We start from the raw sequence: 25,008 nt of genomic DNA, 5'->3' as shown, positions 1-25,008 counted from the left end.
AACATATTCTAAAAAGCTATCTGCATTGTCCCGGCTTCTGAAAACTCATGAAACGTACCTTCGGTAAAACAGTGGTGGTATGCTATTCTTTTCAGACGCTTAGTTTTTTTCGGAATAATGACCGTTTGAATGCCACGACTCAAAAAGTTTTGATAGCCTGCTTGAATTTTAAATTCATTAGCGACCCTCCCACGTAGGGCATTTAGTCTGAGTTCTTGCCATGCGGGAATAATGTAGTATCCTCAGAAATATTCTGTTGCCAACTGCTTCCCATCCAAACTGTTTCTTAGGCACGTTAACAAATTTTTAAACCGTGTTGCATTCCAAAATGTCTTGTACCTACCGCTCAAAAGTTGCTTTTGTTTCGCAGTCTTTCGCTTGTAAATAAAATCTTTTTAAAACGAATTACTCAAAATCATCAACCGTCGTATTCCGGCTATCAATATAACGCTAACACGGAGAAACCTTTGATGATTGGCTCTCTAATTAATTATAAAGAAAGACTAAGGCCATTAATCAACTCTGGTGTAATATACAAATTCACTTACTCCAGACGTGACCTGGAGTCTTATGTCTGTTGCACTCACAGAGTGCTAAGGGCAGGATAGATCCACATCCCTACATAACAAGGGTTCAGCTATCGAAAGCTAAATTCTCTAACATACGAGATCATGTACATAAGCATAAACATCAAATAAAATATGACGATCTTGAAATATTAGGTAGAGCCTCGAACGACCAATTCCTAACAATTCTCGAACCCATACTTGTCGTGAGTTTTCTGGGAGCCCTAAAGTGCCCTTGCTAGTCAGTCACCCAGCACTTTTTGCTGAACAGGTAGATGTGTCTTCTTTTTTCCTATTTCAATGTACATTTATTAACTTTTTTATGACTTTACATATTTTATTTCTGTTTTTGATATGAGTGTATAACACACACACTACAGTATATATCATAAAAATATGCATTTCTATATTTATCGTACATTATATATATATATATATATATATATATATATATATATATATATATATATATATATATATATATATATATATATATATATATATATTCACTAACGTTTCATCAGAGCCTGCATATATATGCACTAGAGTTCAAATCTACTGTACAAAGTTTCTTTATAATTACGTTTTATAATATCCTGACAATACACACTTTAACTTTCCAGTTCATGGTATTACTCTCATCCACATGTTGAAAGAGTCTTCCTAATCATTCACTGTTTTTGCTTTACTCGTGCTGCGAGTTCCTTGCCTCTTTGATCAATATACTTGTGCTTGAAAGAGGAACAAATGGGTGCATGCATGACATTCTGTACAATAATTCAATCAGAAGGATAGAACGAGATTATGGAAATTAAAAGCTCACTGGACAAGACACCATGAAACGTGCTTTTCGCCTTCTGTGAAGGTATTATTATTATTATTATTATTATTATTATTATTATTATTATTATTATTATTATTATTATTATTATTATTTGAAGGCAGTAGACCCTCTTTTAAACAGGTCTTATTAAAAAGGATGGCTGTATTATGCGAATTTATCTTATATAGTGTCTTTTCTATCCTCCTTATGATTCGCTTTTCAGGCTCAGCGATGTTAGTCAGTAACTGGAACGATTTCTGATTGAATATTGTAATAAAAGACTTCCAATATTCCGCACTGTCCTTTTCCAACATGAATATCGGCTAGTTACTGACTAACATCGCTGAGCCTGAAAAGCGAATCATAAGGAGGATAGAAAAGACACTATATAAGATAAATTCGCATAATACAGCCATCCTTTTTAATATTATTATTATTATTATTATTATTATTATTATTATTATTATTATTATTATTATTATTATTATTATTATTAAAGTAGTTTTACCAGACCACTGAGCTGACCTTCAGCTCTCATAGGGCTGGCCCGAAGGATTAGATTAAAATACCAGGTCCAGGCCTGAGGCCAAGCACTGGGAACCCAGTAGGTCATTCAGTACGATGATGAACGAATTAAAATGAAATTAAAAACTGCACATAGGCATATGCTCTCATACTGGAACATATACAATAAATACATTTACTCAGGCTTCCTAACATACACACTAAAAAGGTATATTAAAATTCAGAATATCAGTTCAGTAATGTTTTAAAATTTTGCTTTTTTTTTAATTCAACAAATGCTAAAAGGGGTTTCGTGCTCTTATTATTTACTTATATTTTATTAATTAAATCACAGTTCCTCATGAACATCAAAATCGGAACGACTGAAAATGGAAAAGATTGACAAAATTTCCTCCATCGATTTACTCCCAAAAGTTGACAGTTGCTGTTGGTCATACTTTGGACACTCACAAAACACATGTCTGACCGCCGTTATTATCACCCTGCACTCTGAGCACTCGGGAGCCGGCCCACGTGGGCTGCTCATTAAGTGCCCATGTGTCAGACGAGTATGGCCTATTCTGAGACGTGTTAAAATTACTTGTGCGTGTCTCTCTCTCTGGTATGATGAACTCCATTTTTAATATTAGGTTTTATTTGTTTCAATTTATATATTGCCATTTATTTATGATACCAATTTTTGTGTGTGTTACATAATCAGTAACAGGGATATCCACATTTGGTCTTGTCATGTGCGTTGCTTCTTTGGCTGCTTTGTCTGAGTCCTCACTTCCTTTGAGGCCTACATGGGCAGGGATCCAACATATTTCTACATTTTTTCCATTATTATATAATTTATGGAGATATAATCTAATTTGTTGTACTATATTATTTTTTGATTTGTAACTTTGAATAGCTTCTATAGCACTTCTCGAGTCACTAAAAATCACAAAATTATTGAATGATGTTTCTTTAATTATTTGTACAGCTGATGCAATTCCACACAATACTGCTGTGAATACTGAGTAATCCTGATAACAAAACAAACAAGTCGCAACAAAAACACAGCATCCTTGCTGTGTGTAAAAACTTAGAGATTAATAAGTGAGCAGGACATTCATGTGAAACCGGATTATTAAAATAACAAAACCAGAAAAAAATTCGACAATATGGACAAATAGCCATCTCAATAGTTTTCTTTGTCAGAAAACTAAAATTAAGTGATTGAACGATCTGTAAGTCAAATCTCCAACAATTAATTATGTAATCACCTGATGCCAGTCACGAGGTCCATTCCATGGAAATATTTTCTCAAAAATCCACACACAACTTCAAGAGCAATCCTAATAACAAACAATCAAGTCGCAACAAAAACACAGCATCCTTGTTGTGTGTAAAAACTTAAGAGTTTAATAACTGAGCAAGACGTTCATATGAAACCGGATTATTAAAATAAAATTTATTTTGTTATTTTAATAATCATCAATATGGAAAGACCGTAAAGTTACTGAAATATAATGGCCCTATAAATAAATAATAACAGAAGATGAACACCTTAAAATGTATAAGAAAAACCAAGCCGGTAAGACGAAATGTATTATGAAATTACAAAAGCTATAAATATATCTAAATGATTAACTCAAGAACAGATAAGCTGCTGTGATTAAACGCCAGGAGGAAAGGCAGAAAGGACACTTATTAAAACCTGCACCAAGTTGCAAAATCCCCGAACAAGTGTCTTGGGGAAAACGTCCAAGAGACCAGACGTTTTGCTGAGCTCGAAGAAGGGGGGAAGGGAGAAGCACCTCGGAATATAATAAGAAATTTATGAAGGGTCTTTTATCTTGACATGGCGTGAAGGGTTGTCTCAGTCTTATTTTCCCCTTTCTAAATGGCGCTGTTACCTTCCAGGGCGCGCGTTTGCTCTGGCGAAATATACGACGGCGCCTTAGCACAGAACTTCGCTCAAAAGATACGATTTATTCAAGAAAAATACCTTGAGATAACACGACATACACAAGGCAGGGACAAAGGTCCAGGGAAGGGGAGGCCAGGGATCCGGGCCGGGGAGGGGAGAGGGTGTTGCAGGGCGAAAAAGAGCGAGGGAATCGTAATCACAACCAATTACCCAATTTTCCGAGTCAAATGAACTTGTAAATTTGCACAATAAGAAGAAGGACAACAATTACGAAGGACAAGTTTCGGGCTGTTAAACAGAGACATCAGACACAGGAGAGAAAACACAAAAAGGCAAATTCTGTTTGAATAGGATTTGCGTAATTTTCCTTCACATGCAAGTTTCTGGTTATAAGAAACATCAGATATTTATACAAGCCCACATACAGTTAGTTATACGCATGCGCTAGCGTGCACACACATACAGTATATATACACACAAACAAACACACATACAGTATATATACACAAACACACACACACAGTATATATACACAAACACACACATACAGTATATATACACAAACACACACATACAGTATATATACACAAACACACACATACAGTATATATACACAAACACACACAATATATATTATTAATTTGAAGGAGAGAGAGAGAGAACATACGAAAGACCACAAGAAAATTAGTTTCTTATTGGCATTCTTTATTGCACGCAGACACAAAAACATTTAATTCATTATATTTGCTCAACAGTAAAGGAGTAAAGTTCCCAACAACAAAATACGATGTGGAACTGATTAGGAGCATTGTTCTACAGAGGATCTACAGAAGGGAGAGTGAAAAAAAAAAGGTTTGTAATGGTGCATTAATATAATTAGACAGTCAAAGCATAACCACTCCAAAAGTCTCGACTGCAGTGCCAGAGGAGAGGTTGGAATGGTCATGAAAGTCATATAAAAAAAAAAGATAAAAATTCAGATTCATGTTGAACATTTTTATTTTAATTTTGGTATAAGATTTTTTTGGTGTTGTTATACTGAGCTGGCCTTCTCCCAGCACGGGATCGTTCGCGCTGATCATAAAATGTTTTTGTTATGGAAGAGAGAACTAAGTGATGAAAAAAAAAATAAAAAGAAAATATTGGTAGAGTTAAAAATCCCTATGAACCTTTCAGTACCGTTCAAAAATAACTGAAGTGAAATAACAGTAACTCTTGGGGAAAGGCAATAGGAATTACTACTAGGAAAAGAATAATACTGTATATATGTATATATATACACAGAATAAGAATGTATAATATATATATATATATATATATATATATATATATATATATATATATATATATATATATATATATATATATATATATATATATATATATATATTATATATACATGTGAACATTAAGATATTTTCACCGATATGGAGTAGCTCCAGAAAAAAAAATCAGTTAGTGCCAAATTCATTCTTTAGACGCTAGTTAAAAGAACCCTCTTATGAAAATTCCCACAACAATAACCTTATAATTTATCTAGGCAGAAGGCTCATCAACACACACACACACACACACACACACACACACACACACACACACACACACTGTACCATCCACATTTACCTTGCACACACATATACAATCTCCCTTCCCAGATATTTAGGCTTTGATTTGCCAACACCGCTTTCACTGCAAACTTTCTCCTCCTTCGAATGACACACTTTTCACCAAACTATAGTCTTCCATTCATTCCACGTGACAAATCCATCCCACCCTTTCAATGTCTTTTTACCACTTCTACACATTTCCACATTTAGAATTTTTTTAGTTCCTTCACCACAAACACAAGGTAACTAATTCATCTCAAAAACATCAAGCTTTTGTTTTCTGTTAACTTTCAGCATCCACACGTCATTTCCATGCATCCCTGCTTAGCTTCTATAGACACTACAAGCCTCTCGCCAATATTTTGCACACCCTGCTAACTCAAATGCTCCACCTATTACATAACTAACCTCCTCTGCACATCCTACCCTATCTTATTTTTACTGTAAAATACATGAAACAACTGCTGCTATTCTTCCACCATCCCCACTGAGCGCTTTCAGGCAATTTTATTAGTTTCTGCTGTATCTCTTCACCATCCTCAGTCAGTACTCTATCATCTGCGAACATCAACTGCTTCACACTTCATCCACGACCGGCTTTCTTATCCCACAATTTTGCACCGTCTAATTTCCTTTCTCTGTCATCTCACCTAAGTCTACCCATAACGATATTAAGGAGCAGTCTTGTCTCAGACCTTGGATACTTTTACCAAATCAGTCAGTCTTGTCTCAGACCTTGGATACTTTTACCAAATCAGTCAGTCTTGTCTCAGACCTTGGATACTTTTACCAAATCAGTCAGTCTTGTCTCAGACCTTGGATACTTTTACCAAATCAGTCAGTCTTGTCTCAGACCTTGGATACTTTTACCAAATCAGTCGGTCTTGTCTCAGACCTTGGATACTCTTACCAATCTTGTCTCAGACCTTGGATACTCTTACCAAATCAGTCGGTCTTGTCTCAGACATTGGATACTTTACCAAATCAGTCAGTCTTGTCTCAGACCTTGGATACTTTTACCAAATCAGTTAGTCTTGTCTCAGAACTTGGATACTCTTACCAAATCAGTGAGTCTTGTCTCAGACCTTGGATACTTTTACCAAATCAGTCAGTCTTGTCTCAGACCTTGGATACTTTTACCAAATCAGTCAGTCTTGTCTCAGACCTTGGATTTTTTTTTTTTTTTTTTTTAACGTGCTTTTATTCCCATTTTTGTATGGGGTAAGCACGATGCCTTCTTTGAAGGACTTTTGATTTGGCTTTGGGGTAGACCTGTGGTCTCGATCGGCTGCCCTGCCTGACATCGCTTAGACCCGGTGCGTATGTTTCATGTATCATACCAGACCCAACGCCCTTTCTTCCCAGCAGCGAAGTCATTGCGCTTGGGTATGGCGAGGAGTTCGAGACGTGTGAGATGTTTGTTATGTTTTTAGAAGGTGTTGTAGTGGCTTTGTTTTGTGTGTGTATTTAGTCTGTAACATCCATTTGCTTTTTAAGCAAACCTATCCGTTGATTACATATATAATCCCGGGATGTCTATACGGATAGCAAAGTGTCTGCCTCTCTGATCAGCCGGCTTGTGGGATTGAACCCGCGCCACAGACCTCTACGAAGTCCGAAGCTGCTGCTGTAACCGACTGAGCCATCGAGGCTCTTGTCTCAGACCTTGGATACTTTTACCAAATCAGTCAGTCTTGTCTCAGAACTTGGATACTCTTACCAAATCAGTGAGTCTTGTCTCAGACCTTGGATACTTTTACCAGATCAGTCAGTCTTGTCTCAGACCTTGGATATTTTTACCAGATCAGTCAGTCTTGTCTCAGACCTTGGATATTTTTACAAGATCAGTCAGTCTTGTCTCAGACCTTGGATATTTTTTACCCAATCAGTCAATCTTGTCTCAGACCTTGGATACTTTTACCAAATCAGTCAGTCATGTCTCAGACCTTGGATACTTTTACCAAATCAGTCAGTCATGTCTCAGACCTTGGATACTTTTACCAAATCAGTCAGTCATGTCTCAGACCTTGGATACTTTTACCAAATTAGTCAGTCATGTCTCAGACCTTGGATACTTTACCAAATCAGTCAGTCTTGTCTCAGACCTTGGATACTTTTACCAAATCAGTCACTCTCCCAGCTAAGCATTCTAACAAAGCTTTGCCTCCATCATAGGTACTTATAATTGCTAAGGAATATCTATTTACTGTAACATACATTTTCAACATCCTCCCCTTGCCACTATATTAATGATATCATTTTTTTCCTAGGGCCATGTGAATCACGTACAGGCTTTTCCATTTTAATTTTAATCCTGTCATATAACTATTAATAAATCTTTTAAGCCACACAACTTCTTCCTTGTCTAAGCAACACTGTTCTTCCACTACCACTCCTTTTGTCTTTCTCATTTTCTCAATGAAAATCCTACCGTACCCTCAGTTGTATATCCAGTAATCGTATGTATGGCCCAATAATAATTCTTATAGTCACCTCTATCACCTTTACTTCCATACACTGGAACAACGCTCCTTTCACACATTTCTTCGGGGGATGTCCATCACCCAGATATACCTTACTAACTGTTTTTTGGCCATCTCAAAAATAATTCTTCATCAGGATGAACAGATTCCAACCCCAAGACAGAAGTGGCTACCAACAGCTTTTACAGAGGATCTTGGCCATGGCAAAACTTTCCCAAATTTCAAGGAAATCTGCTTAAATTTAACTCGACAGAAAAAAAGACGGCGGCAGAGATTTCGTCTGCTTAGATGACACCTACAACAGGAGAGCAGAGGAAGAGACTAGATTATTTCCAACTCGAACGTCACAGGGATTAGGAGCTCAGCTCAAGAGCTCAACTTATTTCCATATGGAACGACCCTGAGGACAAGTCGACCCTGAGGACACTTGTTCTGTCTCGAGAAGACGCTCTGCCTTTGTATGTGGTAATCGCATTTGTATGAGAAAACAAAATTAGCTCGTCATTTTTCAACTCTGTCGCTGGTTCCACCGAAACTCGACACTCTACTCTTTCAACTTTTGGGCTGATCAAATTTCCCTTAAAAAGTCTCTAACTTCATGTATAATAAACACGTTGGATTAGAACTGAGCTTTGAATCGGAGCACCCTCATGTACAGTACAAGTCTCGAAAATGTCCTTTGAGTTTAATTACTGATCTTTATTGTTATACGATTTATAAACTGTCTATTCTCCTTCGACGGAACATTTTTGAACGAGGTTGCTAGTCTCATGAATCCTCCATCCTGCTGCAACCTAACCCAATCGACTAACTACCAGGAACATAAATAACTCTTCAAGATAACAGAGGGACATCAGATTTAACGGAGAGCTTAAATCTCTCCACTAACATTATTTATATATACATACAGTAAGGCCTAAACTTAGCGGACTTCTGTACTCATCAGCTACATTTTTTTTTATTTCTTCCTATTCCACCATTTTGGGTGTGTTGAATTTGTTAATCTGTCCCTTAGATTGATTGTTAAGTGTAAAGTACAAGTTACTGTAGTTTAGGTTGGGAAGTATGTGGAATTGCTGTTAAATATATCTAAAAAATATTCAAGCGCAGGCTGTAGTATATAGCATGGTCTTTGTTACTTAATGGGACTTTGGGGGTTTGACCTTTCTGATAGGTAACAAAGCGTATGTTTAGTTGAGTTGTTACTGCATACACACACGCACACGTATATATACATTATATATATATATATATATATATATATATATATATATATATATATATGTATATGTATATGTATGTATATATATATATATATATATATATATGTATGTATATATATTTATATATATATATATATATATATATATATATATATATATATATATATATATATATATATATATATATATACATACACACATATATATACATAATATAAACATATTATATTTCGTATATGCACATAAGAGGGGTGTATGTTTGACAGTCAGACTTACAAATGGAAATCTCTCAACATAGAGTATTTCTAAGCTGAACTGAATTACCACGGCACATAAATACATAAACGAGTTAAAACTCAACTTGGGAACAGCACAATGGTCTACCAGCTGGGAGAGAGAGAGAGAGAGAGAGAGAGAGAGAGAGAGAGAGAGAGAGAGAGAGAGAGAGAGTGTAAACACATGAAGCTTTACCATGCATACACGTAAACACCCTTGGAGAGTGGCGCACCGCCACCTTTATGACACTTTTTATGAAGGTCATAAATAATTCCAGAGCGAGACTTCCTCGAGACTGTTATATGCCCAGAACCCGGACACCCCCTCCCCGCCCAACCCCAGAGGGAAGCAAAGTCCCTCCTCGACTTCCAAGTGACTGGGAGGTCATGGTTGGTGGCGTTGATTTGCTCGAGTGAAACCTTTAATACCACTTCAGTATACTGTAATTCTGTTTTCTTCGACATTATTTCGGGGAAGTTAAATTTCTTTCACTTCACTCAGTTCCAAAATGACGAATTAAGGCTGGCTCTCTCTCTCTCTCTCTCTCTCTCTCTCTCTCTCTCTCTCTCTCTCTCTCTCTCTCTCTCTTATATATATATATATGTATATATACAATATATATATATATATACATATATATAAAATGTATGCCTGTATATATATATATATATATATATATATATATATATATATATATATATATATATATATATATTATATGTATATATATATGACACACATGCATATTATATATATAAATATATAATTATATGTACATTACACACACACACACACACACACACATACATACACATATATATATATATATATATATATATATATATATATATATATATATATATATATATATATATATATATATATATGTAAATAGAGACAAAATCCACGAAGGAGAGAGAAACACTAGTGTGTGTGTGTGTGTGTGTGTGTTGTTGTTGTTTGTAATGTGTAGGGACACTGAAGAAATAAATAAGTGAAGAATTTAAAACGGAAGTGCAGAATGTTATAGATGAAACACCAAAAAGCCAAGTGAGCTTTGCTGTTGGTGATAAGAATGCAAACACTGGAGGGACAAAGAAGGTAACAAGGGTGCAATGGGCAAGAAAGGCCCGAGAGAGAGAGAGAGAGAGAGAGAGAGAGAGAGAGAGAGAGAGAGAGAGAGAGAGAGAGAGAGAGAGAGAGACTGCAAACGTGGAGGTGCAATTCATCGGGTTTTGAGCTGCAAATAGTGTTGCAACTGGACATCAATAAATACTCGTGGGCATCTCTACATGATCGTCACAAAAACCAGAAGAGTTGCAATGCCACTAAACGAGAGAAAAAGCTTTTTGAGGAATGTTAGCAATTATAAAGGAGCTGATGTCTGCAGTGATAACTAAGTCGAAATTCATAGGGGGTGACACAACATGATTAGAGTGGCCGAAGTGTAAGCCAAACCTGCTTGCTAGGACTGAGAGTATTACAAGGATACATCATCCCCACCCTAATCATGTTATGAGCAAACCGGATAGAATGCCGAGAGTCCTATCCCTAGAACCAGACCCCCCTGGAATCCGTGGTCCAGCCCTAAAGTATAGTTCCGCCTTTGAGCTATCATCTGATATCTCTCAGGTCTGAACATTATCGGCAGTTGATGGTCCTACCACAGTTCCCACTATTTAGCTACGATATCTTTTCCTATTTATCAGGTCTAATAAATTCTACAAAAAGTGGGAAATTCAACAAAGTTAGTTCAAAGGAACATGTAATAATATATGAGACTCTTGGACTCAAATCCTGGAACAAATTCCTGGGGTTCAAGAGCCCCCCCTCACCACATCAAGGTGGTCCCACTTCGAGGGGAGATTTCACTTGAAAAAAATATAAAAGGTTTGGAATATAGAACAACAATCACTAAATTCCGTAAATATAATAGCATAAAAATAGTCCATTCATATCGAGTGAGATCAGAAACTATCGCTAAACTTCATAAACTATTCCAAGAATAACGAAAGGTCAAAATAGCCCTCGCAACTACGGTCTGCGCACCTCCATTAACCAGGCACTATATCCCATCGGGAAAAAAAATATTCCACTGGAAAACAATCACCCGATTCCATATACTCACATTCATTTTACTAATATGAAAAGAGGAATCCCTGAGGCCCTGCCTTACAGAGGTTTTAATCCCATAAACATAGGCGCTAATCCTATTATTGGTTTATTAACTGATTTACTCTCATTTGGGTATTCCTCTCTGTGCGGGAAAAATCGCTCTAGTTCCGGAACTAGATAAAAACAGACGTGCTTTTTTTTTCATGTGTATAATGTATATATTCATATACATCCGGGAGGGGCACGCTGGAAAGTAGAGAGGGGGGGGGGCTGTCCTGTCAGGTCTGCTTTATGGACGCCAATGGTGGTTATTAACGCCGTGCGAAAGAAGAATAAAACTGAAATTTATTCTCTCGTAAACAAACGCGAACCGAGAGCGGTTAAAAGCGGATGGGAACGTATACTGTGAAAAAAGCCCTGTATGTATTGGATGGATTGAAAGTGTAGAACAAAACATCAGGAATAACACGGATTAATGGCGAGGTTGAAGTGTTACGTGAAACAAATGGAATGTTCAGGAACCATCACAGCGAAGAGGAGATAGAATGAATGGCTCGGCAGTCGCGTGGGCCAATTTTTGCTGGTGTAGTTATCGACTTGGAAGCCGTGCTTTCATTTATTCAAGTAAATTGTCGACTTTCGTTGAGAAATTATTTACTAAATTGTTTCTTTTTTCCGATTTATCCGTATTCGGAAATCAAATTCTTTATCCCATAAGACCGGAGGTAATTTCCTCTTGTTTGATTCCGTTGGAAACCTGAGACACTTCGGCATGACTGCGGTCACTTTTGGCTTTGGTAGTGGGTGTTATATACTTAAGACAACATGAATGTGTATGCACACCATCATGCCTACAAGAAAATATATATATATATATATATATATATATATATATATATATATATATATATATATATTATATATATATATATATATATATATATATATATATATATGTTACAGTCAACATGCGTAATCAGTCATTACGCGTAATGACTGAAATTTCAGTCATCACGCATAATGCACTTAGGGGACATTTGATCCCCAGGAGCTAGTACTAAACACGGCGAAACAGTGAGTCACCTACACTGTTTCGCAGGGTTTAATACTAGTCCCTGGGGTCAAATAATTTCACCGTGTTTAGTACTAGCTCCTGGGGGATCAAATGTCCCTAAATTGCATTACGCGTAATGACTGATTACGTGTTGACTGTAACATATATATATATATATATATATATATATATATATATATATATATATATATATATATATATATATATATATATATATATATATATATATATATATATATATATATATATATATATATATATATGTATATATATATATATGTATATATATATATATGTATATATATATGTATATATATATATATGTATATATATATATGTATATATATATATATATATATATATATATATATATATATATATATATATATAATATATATATATATATATATATATATATATATATATAATATATATATATATATATATATATATATATATATATATATATATGTATGTATATATATATATATATATATATATATATATATATATATATATATATATATATATATATATATATATATATATATATATATATATATATATATATTATATATATATATATATATATATATATATATATATATATATATATATATATATATATATATATATATATATATATATATATATATATATTAGCTGCACAACCAGAACACGTCAACGAAATTATTACTGATTAGAACCCCTTGCACAGTGCTTATCACGATGTACTTCCCAAACCAAAGTAAAAGCGTTATTCAAATACAAATCAAACAAATTATCAAGACTAGAATAAGAGACAACAACACTTTCTATCTATAAAGTTATGTGATAATTCAGCCATACGAAAATAAGCAAAAAATATTTCACTGACAAAGACGAAAAAAACCTCACACTTAAAAATATGCTAATATCGAGCACCAATAGAGAATATCGAGTCATAACTTATTCATCAACGGGAAAAGATGAAAGAAATAAACATAAACTTGAGTAATGGAGCAAATGAAGTGAATGCACAAAAGAAGATAAATATAGGGTATTATGTAAATACTACGAGTGCCAAGAATATGAAAAACGGAATAAAGGTGTGCGTAAAAATAAAAATTAAGAGACGACCAAAGCTAAAAGGGCATTGCAAAATCATGGTAATGCAAAGAGGAGTAAACGCATGAGAGATAAAAAAAAAAACTGTAAGCAGAAAAATCCGCAGGAAATAAAAACGTTGTACATTTCCAAAATCCTTGACTCGAAAATCTTGAGTAGAAAGTGAGGTACTTATGTCACTTTGCATTTTTCGAGTTGTAAACCCTACGAAATAATACATCCATTATTATTTAAACATATTTTGGATCTTCCCTAGATAGCGACCCCCAACAAAGTTCGGGGGTCGTTATCTGTGTGATATTTACAGTCTTTTGCTTATGTTTTTTGACGGCCATCCCCAACGGGACTAAACACGCCGCAAAGGCGGTAACATACCGGGTTCAAACCCTTGGGAGTCGCTATTTAGGGAAGATCCCTTATTTCGCACTTTTGGGGGGGGGGGGTTGTTTGTACGCACCTGGCTGCTATCTGCTAAGTAAAAGCGTAAACCAGCACCATTTGCACAACGATAAAAACAATTAACATACTGATGACGAACAAGTTGCGCTTTCCTCTGTTGATATGTCGGAAGCTGAATCTTAATCTATTCTTCCCTTATCGGTATACTGTTCAAAAACAATGTCATTAGCTTGTGCAAGAACTGGCATCATTCGAAACTTGTGTAAAGTTTGGCTTTCACGACTAGATTTACGGATGTATTCCTTATTTAATTGCATGTATTGTTTCCTCTCATTCCTAAGCCTCACATTGTCAACGTTATTTGCAGTTACAGATGCTTTACCATAAACCTCTTTATAAGAGCTTTCTGAAAATTTTTTTTATTGTCAAGTATAATTGGCTTCAAAGAATACACAGTTTTTATTTTTGGACGCGTTAATGTGTCTAGGTTATACTTAAAGATTTCAATCCGATGATCGCTGTAGTTTCTATTGTGCTTTGTTTCTTTCAGAGTTTATTAAAAAAAAAAAATAAAAAAAAAATAAGTGACCCGACCCCCTCTCTCATGAGAACCGGTTACAAATACGGCCTAGATCAGGGTAGGATTACCGAACACAGTCTAGGCTACATATATTTTTTCTTCTTATTTTCCCCTCATTTATACAGCATTCTTTTGGTCGCGTGTTTGAACTCCAGTAGGCATCGTGAAAACGAATTTTAATAGAGCATTTCAACACATTTATTCAGAACCGAATGGTTTTGTAATTGTCATTATTTTAAAAAGTTTAACCAGACCACTGAGCTGACTATCAGCTCTCATAGGGCTGGCCCGAAGGATTAGGATGAAATGAAAAGGCTAGGCTAGCACTAGGACCAAATAGGTCACTCGTTAATGATGAATGAAAGAAACTGAACTTCAACTCGCCATCAGTTCTCGTTCTGACGTCATAAAATGCCTGTATATCACCAGACTTATCTTTTGCATATTTAGACCCAATTTGAAGTCAGAGGATTTACTCAAACCACATTTTTTCACTGTACTCCGTCTGCTGGTATATATGTCCCTAAACAATGGGCGAGGCAATCGCTTCTTTGGTTACATTAACGTAAAATTCCCCAGCTGTTAAAGTACACAAGAACTTTTGAAGCCGGTTCTTTTTATTAATTATATAAATAAAGCCAACTTCTAAAACAAAAACTTTATCAACTTACAAGGCTTCATCATGAAAAGTCAGTTTAAACTTCAAGGCCAACAAGCAATAAGAGTATAACTTTAAATTCTCCTTCTGCATTGGTGATTTTATGCCTGGCCAATTAAGAATGAAAATCAAGCACTTCCACCTTCCCCCAAATTATTGTGGACGGCGGCTCCTTGCCTTTGTTCATAGCGAAGCGAGAAAAATATACTGGCAAACTGATGAGATACTTTCTTCTATTCATACCACAAGGATAAAAAAAAAAAAAAAGAGCAGCCAGGTCTCTAAATTTACTTTTCAAAAACAACTAATTTTCCCCCTCATCAAAATTAAATTTGTAAAAAATCTAACAAAGTGAGAGATTAGTTGAGCGATCAGTCTAAGTGAAAAGTGCAGTGTATAAATTGTGGAGCCTTCCGGAGGCAAATTCCTTAGATGTATGCTAGTATTGCACCAGCCCAGGTTTTTTGCCATGTCCCTAGGTTAGGTTAAATTAATACCACTACGGTAATCTGGGTGTGGGACACAGAATTTTCTCGAAAATAATCTCATTATATGGTTAGATTTTAAGATATGGCGTCCCGCTTTTTCCAGGGAAATGTCCCGGTACCCGGAGCCACATCACAGTGTCTCGTGTTGCCAGCGTTTTCCAGATATTCAATGAGAGAACGAAACATTAAAAATCGAACCCAATAGTTTTGGGACTTTCCGTGCTGATAGCGAGTTATTAATCAATCAGAGTTCTTACCCGGAGCCATGAGTTGCAATGTACGTATAAATTTTATTTCTATGTTTGTATACAATTGTCCTAGAGGAATGGAATAGCAAAAAAACTGAAAACGCTGAAACGTAATATATCCTGAAATACGGAAGAATGGGTAGAAATGGGTATTCTTGTCAAAAGAACAGACCCAGAATATGAAAAATGAAGGAAAAAGTGAGAATGAAACAAAATAATGCAGATAAAAGCTAGAAGGCGAAGTGAGAAATTACAAATCTCCGCCAGTGAAGCTGATATAGACGATCTAATCCTCAGCCGTTCACATTTTGTTTCATAAATACTGGACGCTACTGGCATAACTATGAAGACACTAGGAGTCATTTTAGTTATCTTTCACAAAGAAAAGGAAGTTGCCGTTGCAGACACACTAATGATTTGATTTTTGAAAGTCTGGCATTAAACTATAGCATTAAGCAACTTTCAGCCAATCAAGAAAAGGTTTTAAAGTGGGTGAATATTGAAATAAATTGACCCGTAACTCTGCATTAAGCAACTTTCAGCCATCAAGAAAAGGTTTTAAAGTGGGTGAATATTGAAATAAATTGACACGTAACTCTGCAAACTACCTTTAGCAATGAATACAGTGCGCCACGTGAGGTGCACTGATAGCTTTAGTCCCCTACGCGACATACACATTTGTGATAACAGCAACAAAGAAAGTGATAGACAGAAATCCTGCATCCAGATTCTAACTCCAAGTCACTTCAAAATCCCCATATTTGCGACGTAAACATGGCAACTCTTCATAAAAAAAAATCTCTAAAAACTGTTCATCAGTTTTCACATAACCCTCATAAGAGAGACAGATAAACCGCAAATCAAACCTCCAAATTTCCCAAGAAAATCGAAGGTCTACAAAAATCAAGAACGAAAAAAAACAGAACGAAATGAAAACCTAGTAATATAAGAAAATAAAATAAGATTAGTATTATGGAAATAAAAATAAACAGTAAAATTATAATTAAAAAAACTTGGGTATAACCTTTTTAAGTGTATGACTGACATCAAAAAAAGAAAACAGGAAATGAAAAAAAATATGCAAATAATAAAATTAAAAGAAACAAACACGAATCGGGAGCATTCATTACGAATTCATGGGCCCAGAAGCTTAATGGGAATGAAAATTCGAGACTGCATTACCTCTGCCGATCTCCTTCCGTGAGAGAGTAATTACAACGCCTCAGAGAAAAGATGCCAGTTTTGGCGGCACACGAAAAAAAAAATGTGCCCCAAAAAACGGAGAGAAAAGTGTTCCTGTCGAAAAACCATCTACAATCCATCTGGATACAGAATTCACTTTTTGGGGGATTGGTGTCACTAGTTAAGAATTTGTTATGTGTAAGCTTTTTCCATCATAAGCTCTCACTACCTACAGCGTCTCTGGTTCTGGAAAATGTGAAGATTATGAGATCTTATCATGGTTCACTGGAGAATAACACTACAGGCTTCACATTCCCTCACATGCCGTGCTGGCACAGCGCCAGCTAAATCATAGACAACAACACCAACCCCATATACTATGCGACGAACTATGAGAGACAGTTTTGACTGATGCTTTTCATTACTCACAAACCTTCCTCTCTATTTAGTAATGATTTTACCAACCTTCTGTTCGAGACGCAGGTATATCATCCTCTACAAAAAAAAAAAAAAAAAAAAAAAATTGCCATTAACATATTTCCTCTCATGCAGGGACTGTGTTTACAGGTCAATACTGCAAACACACATATGTTACCGTGTATATATATATATATATATATATATATATATATATATATATATATATATATATATATATATATATACATACTTATTTAGCTTACTTTTTGTCTGTTTGTTTGTTGTTTGTCCAGGTCAAATCTTGTCACTCAATTTTCGACCTGTTCCCTTCGTACGATGGACTTGAAAATTTTGCATGGTTACTCAATCCCGGTGACAATACAACCTACAACCTCAACCTTACATGATCAGTAGGAAAGCTTAGACCTCTAGTGACCCTACAATGACCTCTCCCAGTATCTCAGGATTTGTATGAAACTCTTCGGACTTTTCACAATTTCTTTGAGTCGGTAAATAACTCTACGGATTTTCCAAACCTCCTTTGGCTCGACAGACATAAATTTCGTTGGCTACAATCTTAAATCGGTTACAGTTTCTGTCAAAACTAAAAAGTATATAAAAAAATTTTATAACAGGCTTTTATTAAAATGCACTAAGTGAAAATTTTTTTTTGAGAAACACCAGGATTTTCTTACAATTAAAGCAGTCTACAAAAATAAAAGCGTTGGCACCAAACATGGAAGGAAATGCTACAAGAGATAAAAATATATATATTTCTTTTCTTGTAGCATTTCCTTCCATGTTTGACATCCACGCTTTTATTTTTGTAGACATGATTAACTGTAAGAAAATCCTGGCGTGTCTCAAAAAATTATTTTTCACTTTTTAGTGCATTTTAATAAAAGCAATTTAAAATAGTTTTTATAGTTTTCATATATATATATATATATATATATATATATATATATATATATATATAATATATTATATATATACATTATATATATATATATATATATATATATATATATATATATATATATATATATATATATATATATATATATACGTATATGTTTCTTTTATGTTTTCCCTGCATGTTTTTCTTATGACAATTTTGTCAGACTAAGGAAACCTGATGAATTCATATTTATTTAGTGACCTAGTTACTGTATTGAATAGTGATTAGGAGAGGCGGGTATAAAGTAGAGAGAAATACACTGCATCACTTATTTATCCTGATTATATATCTATATATAGTGCTTCAGTTTACATACAGATAAAAAAGTATGATTTTCAATATTCAGTGATAATTTAGATACAGTTATAATTTCCTGAACTCACAAAAGACTGAAGTGTTTTTTTCTGGTGAATGTCAGCATAATTATCTATACGCAAGTCATTACAGTTTTTCTCTGGATACGGCTAAACTCTTTTTGGGTGTCTATGGTTATTAAACTTATTTATTTCTGAATTCTGTTCCAAGAATTCCAGGGAATTATGCCATTAGTTACACACGTTCGACTTTATTTTCGTCAACTTACTGAACAACAACACATCATACAATAAAACTACGTCATAAACTCGGTCACTTTACACAAAGAACAGCGCGGTCCACTTGGGATTGAATGTTTCATTTATGCCCTGGGATCAGTCTTTTCAGTAGCTACCTCTCCACTGATCTTCGACTACCCAGGTCCACTTCGGATTGAATGTTTCATTTATGCCCTGAGCAGCCTTTTAAATAGCTACCTCTCCACTGAGCTTGGACTACCCATGTCCGATTGGGATTGGAATGTTTCATTTATGCCCTGAGCTCAGTCTTTAAAATAGCTACCTCTCCACTGATCTTGGACTACCCAGGTCCACTTGGGATTGGAATGTTTCATTTATGCCCTGAGAGCAGTCTTTTAAATAGCTACCTCTCCACTGATCTTCGACTACCCATGTCCGATTGGGATTGGAATGTTTCATTTATGCCCTGAGCTCAGTCTTTTAAATAGCTACCTCTCCACTGATCTTGGACTATCCACGTCCACTTGGGTTTGGAATGTTTCATTTATGCCCTGAGCGCAGTCTTTTAAACAGCTACCTCTCCACTGATCTTTGACTACCCATGTCCGATTGGGATTGGAATGTTTCATTTATGCCCTGAGCTCAAGTCTTTTAAATAGCTACTTCTCCATTGATCTTGGACTATCCACGTCCACTTGGGTTTGGAATGTTTTATTTATGCCCTGAGCGCAGCCTTTAAATAGCTACCTCTCTATTGATCTTCGACTATCCAGGTCCACCTGGGATTGGAATGTTTCATTTATGCCCTGAGCGCAGTCTTTTAAATAGCTACCTCTCCACTGATCTTGGACTACCCTGGTCCACTTGGGATTGGAATGTTTCATTTATGCAACCAGAATTGTTGTAGGCTACAAGCGGCTCATGCACAATAAATATTTCCACATTTATCTAAGACACTGGAAACAGTAGACCATATGACAATATTCAGAGCTCAGTTTCCCTCTTACGTGAGATCAGTTGGTTGTATCACTACCAGTTACTGATTTGATCTACGAGATAATTCATAAAGGCAATTTCGTAAACGCACAGGGATTAGACATAATAAACACTGGAAAATAAGAACAAGCTAAATAAAGGGTTTATACCAGAACTGATGGATTATATAAAAATAGCAACACCTTCAACGAGGTGTTAAAAACTTTAAAATACCCGAACAAAAGAGCATGCCATAACAAAAAAGGCCATCACAACTGACGTAATGGCAAATAAACAGCAGCATAATGAATGGAAAGGGATTTTCTTTGCGAAGCATCCGGCCCACATTATACCGAGAAATGAATTTCTGTTACCAGAAATAAATTCCTCTAATTCGTCATTGGCCGGCCACAGATTCGAACACGGTCCCAGCAGTGTGCTAGCCGAGAACTATGGAGAAAAAAAAAGACAGCTTGAAAAAGATTTTCACCATCAGAAATCTCAGAAATCTATAAAAAAAAAAAACCTTGGAACATGTGAGAAAAATCTGGAACACATTGTAGCCAATGTCAACCGAATTATGGAACAAGTGCTTCAACACATAAGTGCTTCAACACATAAGTGCTTCAACACATAAGTGCTTCAACACATAAGTGCTTCAACACATAAGTGCTTCAACACATAAGTGCTTCAACACATACCCCAGCTCGATGACTTCACTCTTGAAAGCCTGATAAAAACTGAGTTTGCTTGAAGCATCATCAACAGGAAACAGGGAGTCACTTTAATACTGAAACCATCTATGAATTACTTTACGATTACAACATAATTCCGAGTGGTTTATCTCTATGGCCTGCTAAGGGTAGACGGAAAGAGAGAGTTTTCAGGCCAAAAGACACCTTTATGGTTTGCAAACAATCAGAAATGTCAGACTTTTTTATATGAATTGAGGAAAAATCTTCCCCAAAAACCCCAACTGTAAAAAACTACAAAAGAAACAAAGCCAAGAAAAGAAAGTTGAATTAAAATGCTTATAATATATAGAGATGAACAAGGTAAGGCATTAATAAAAATACACCATTACGCACTTCAACGAAGATAAGCATGAAGAGGACAGATGGCATAGCATCTTCTCCTACTTTTACCTATATCATCATCAGCCATAACACTGCCAAGGAAACTATTCGTTAGGTTTACAGGCCCCCAAAACTACGCAGTGGAACATCTTCGCACAAAGTAGTTGCCAAGTCTCTGCTAAACGAGGCACAAAGGATGTTCCATGTCGAAATAAAAGCAATGAAAAATGGCCTACTGTACAGGGTTCCTGCCTAAGCCAAACGCTAAATCTATAATAAGCAAACAACCAAGTGACGAACTTGTTGACTGTCAAGAAGTAGAAAATAATAAAAATATCACTGTCAGTTTGGAGAGGGGAAAAAATGATTAAAATAGGAATCTCGACACTTGTTGAGGCATTTCTCTCTCTCTCTCTCTCTCTCTCTCAAGTGTTCTCGAAACGCCCATTATATTTCAAGCGTCACTGAAAGACATTCCACGCAATCGATGGGGAAGATGGATTTAACTCTTGAATACGCAAAGCAACGTCCGTGATCCTGTTCAATTGAACTAATCCGAAGTTGAATATTTATATATTCACAACGAGAGAGAGAGAGAGAGAGAGAGAGAGAGAGAGAGAGAGAGAGAGAGAGAGAGAGAGAGAGAGGGGGTTGGGGTGGGGAGGGAGATATAAAGATGTCGTGAGGTCCTTTTTTTATGTTATGATATGCATTATAAAATAAGAATGGGTACCTCGAAAACAGATAAATGAATAAATATCTAAATAAATAAATGGCGGAAGTGCAAACACCTCATAAAACACTAACACAACCAGATAACGCATTTAGTTCCAAATGTCACTAAATATGACATTGCTATGAAAATGAGAAAAGTTCTAAATTGTTTTAGAACTTGACATAAATATCAATAAAACCATGAAATGCACTTGAACCGAACATCTCAAGACTCTTTAATGACGTCTTGTAAGTAAAGGATTCTTTGAGGACGTAACTTTAGGCAAGACGAATGAAATATCGAAAATGTACATAGTTGCCCCTTACGTGCGTGTGTATGTATGTACGTATGTATATATATACATATATATATACATACACATACATATATACATACATATATATATATACATATATATATATATATACATATATATACATACATATATACACACATATATATATATATATATATATATATATATACATATATATATGTGTGTTAAGTGGGTCATTAGGATGATGAGTTTATTAATTGGTTAATTGGGTTTATATTGCCTTGCTTTACCTAAGACCCACGTAATTCTATCAATTGAGGCTAAAATTAACTCTAAAGGATAGATATTGAATATGTATGTATGTATGTATGTATGTATGTATGTATGTATGTATGTATGTATGTATGTATGTATGTGTAGGAAAGAGCAATGATCTGGCAGCTCAACACGTGCGGAGGAGCGTAAAAGGAATGCTTAAGTGACTTTTGTTTCTCTCAAGTTACTCAGTCCAGTAAGATCTCTGTATTTAGTAGGATACAAATACAGTGTGAGCGCACACAAAAGAACGTCCACTATTTACACTCTGTACTGGTCAAGGGACTCATTATGTTCAGCAATCAATCAATGCAAGCGAAATGATACATATTCAGTTTAACTTTTATAAACCTACCCAGTTAGATTCTAGTGAATGTTGTATTAATCGGTCCAGTACAAAACACAAAAACATCACACTGCCTTGCATAACATGAACTAATTGTGCCGAGTAATCGGTCATGTAAAGCTTTTAGATGAAAATTCGACATACGAATTCAGGCGTAATCCAAATAAAAACATCGCAAACAGTGTGGAAAGCAACAACATAATGGTTTTGCTTTACACACTACGTATGAATCTGACTATCTAATACTAGGTCGAATTAAAAAGATGAAGGTTTTCAGTGGCTTTCAGTTCGATAACTTAAATTAAATCAAATTTCTGTGCCTTTGATTAGTTCCTCGTTGGACGGGTCGGTACCGTTCTCAGCTAGCACCCTGCTGGCCCGCGTTCGAGTCTCCGACCGGCCAATGAAGAATTAGAGGAATTTATTTCTGGCGATAAATATTCATTTCTCGTTGTAATATGGTTCGGATTTCATAATAAGCTGTAGGTCCCGTTGCTAGGTAACTAATTGGTTCTTAGCCACGTAAAATAAATCTAATCCTTTGGGCCAGCCATAGGAGAGCTGCTAATCAGCTCAGGGGTCTGGTTAAACTAAGATATACTTAACTTTGTGCCTTTGATTACTACTGTATATGAAGATTGCATACTGAGTTAAAGTATGACAGTTTCAAGTTAATCACAACAGCACTCCCACACCCTATAAAGGGTTAAGAAATGAACTTTTTTTTAACAAAAGACGAAATTTCGTAAATAAATTCACTCTGATTGTAAAGGCGGCCGCACTTTTTATCATGAAGACGTCAGATACGGATGAACGAAGAAAACTGAAAAGGTAGCTATAGGATACATACATCATCTACAGATGTCTAGAGTCACGGTGGTTCGCCTCAGGTCGTCTGCGAAGAATTCAGAATGAGGAACGAAGGCTGGTGGAGGTGGAGGTGGAGGAGGAAGAGAAACAGTGGAAAGGAAGATACAAGAGCACCCCCCAGCCTCCGCCTGTTACAAGAGGAGGAGGAGGAGGAGGAGGAGGAGTATATAGGTGGTGCAAGTCGAGCGGAAAATGTGACGAGAGAAAAAAGTATTCATTGGTAAGAATCACTCCTCCTTTTGTCTTCATCTTTTTAATCTTTTATAGCTCAGTCTACACATGTGAAATTTATTTATCATATATTTATCATTTCCTTGCTCATGTGACTTCTCTGCTAAAAAGAGAAATAACTTTGTCAAAGAGAGTGTGGAAGTTTTACTCTCTCTCTCTCTCTCTCTCTCTCTCTCTCTCTCTCTCTCTCTCTCTCTCTCTCTCTCTCGCTTAAAATGTTACCGTTCATATATCAGTGAGAATACTATGTTTAATACATTCCCCGTGTACATGGTTGGTATATAAAGAAAGAGTAACGTACCATTTAAAAAAAAAAGGGGGGGAGATTGCTACATAGCTGGGTAACAAGACTTTCGAATTCAAAAGGCATCCACATTTTACAGGAAAGCAGCAAAAACTACACAAAATCTAGTATAGATTAACAAAAAATCCGCAAAAACTACAAAAACCTAGTATAGATTAAAAAAAATCCGCAAAAACTGCACAAAATCTAGTACAGATCAACAAAAAAATCAGCAAAAACTACACAAAATCTAGTATAGATTAACAAAAAATCCGCAAAAACTACACAAAATCTAGTACAGATTAAAAAAAAATCAGCAAAAACTACACAAAATCTAGTATAGATTAACAAAAATCTGCAAAAACTACACAAAATCTAGTACAGATTAAAAAAATCAGCAAAAACTACACAAAATCTAGTATAGATTAACAAAAATCTGCAAAAAACTACACAAAATCTAGTACACATTAAAAAAATCAGCAAAAACTACACAAAATCTAGTATAGATTAACAAAAATCTGCAAAAAACTACACAAAATCTAGTACACATTAAAAAAAATCAGCAAAAACTACACAAAATCTAGTATAGATTAACAAAAAATCTGCAAAAACTACACAAAATCTAGTACACATTAAAAAAAAATCAGCAAAAACTACACAAAATCTAGTATAGATTAACAAAAAATCTGCAAAAACTACACAAAATCTAGTACACATTAAAAAAAAATCAGCA

The 25,008-nt window shown here is 35.3% G+C and overlaps 1 long non-coding RNA gene across 1 annotated transcript in view; it reads right to left on the bottom strand.

Moving 5' to 3' along the window:
• The window catches only part of LOC136826041 (uncharacterized), an 855,957-nt gene that overhangs the window by 384,491 nt on the left and 446,458 nt on the right, over positions 1–25,008 (bottom strand). The gene's annotated exons all lie outside the window — the stretch shown is intronic.

The sequence above is a fragment of the Macrobrachium rosenbergii genome, chromosome 40 (genome assembly GCF_040412425.1).
Source record: "Macrobrachium rosenbergii isolate ZJJX-2024 chromosome 40, ASM4041242v1, whole genome shotgun sequence".
NCBI classification, from domain to species: Eukaryota; Metazoa; Arthropoda; class Malacostraca; order Decapoda; family Palaemonidae; genus Macrobrachium; species Macrobrachium rosenbergii.
Note: the sequence above shows the minus strand (reverse complement) of the source record. Positions and strands in the feature narration are given on the sequence as shown.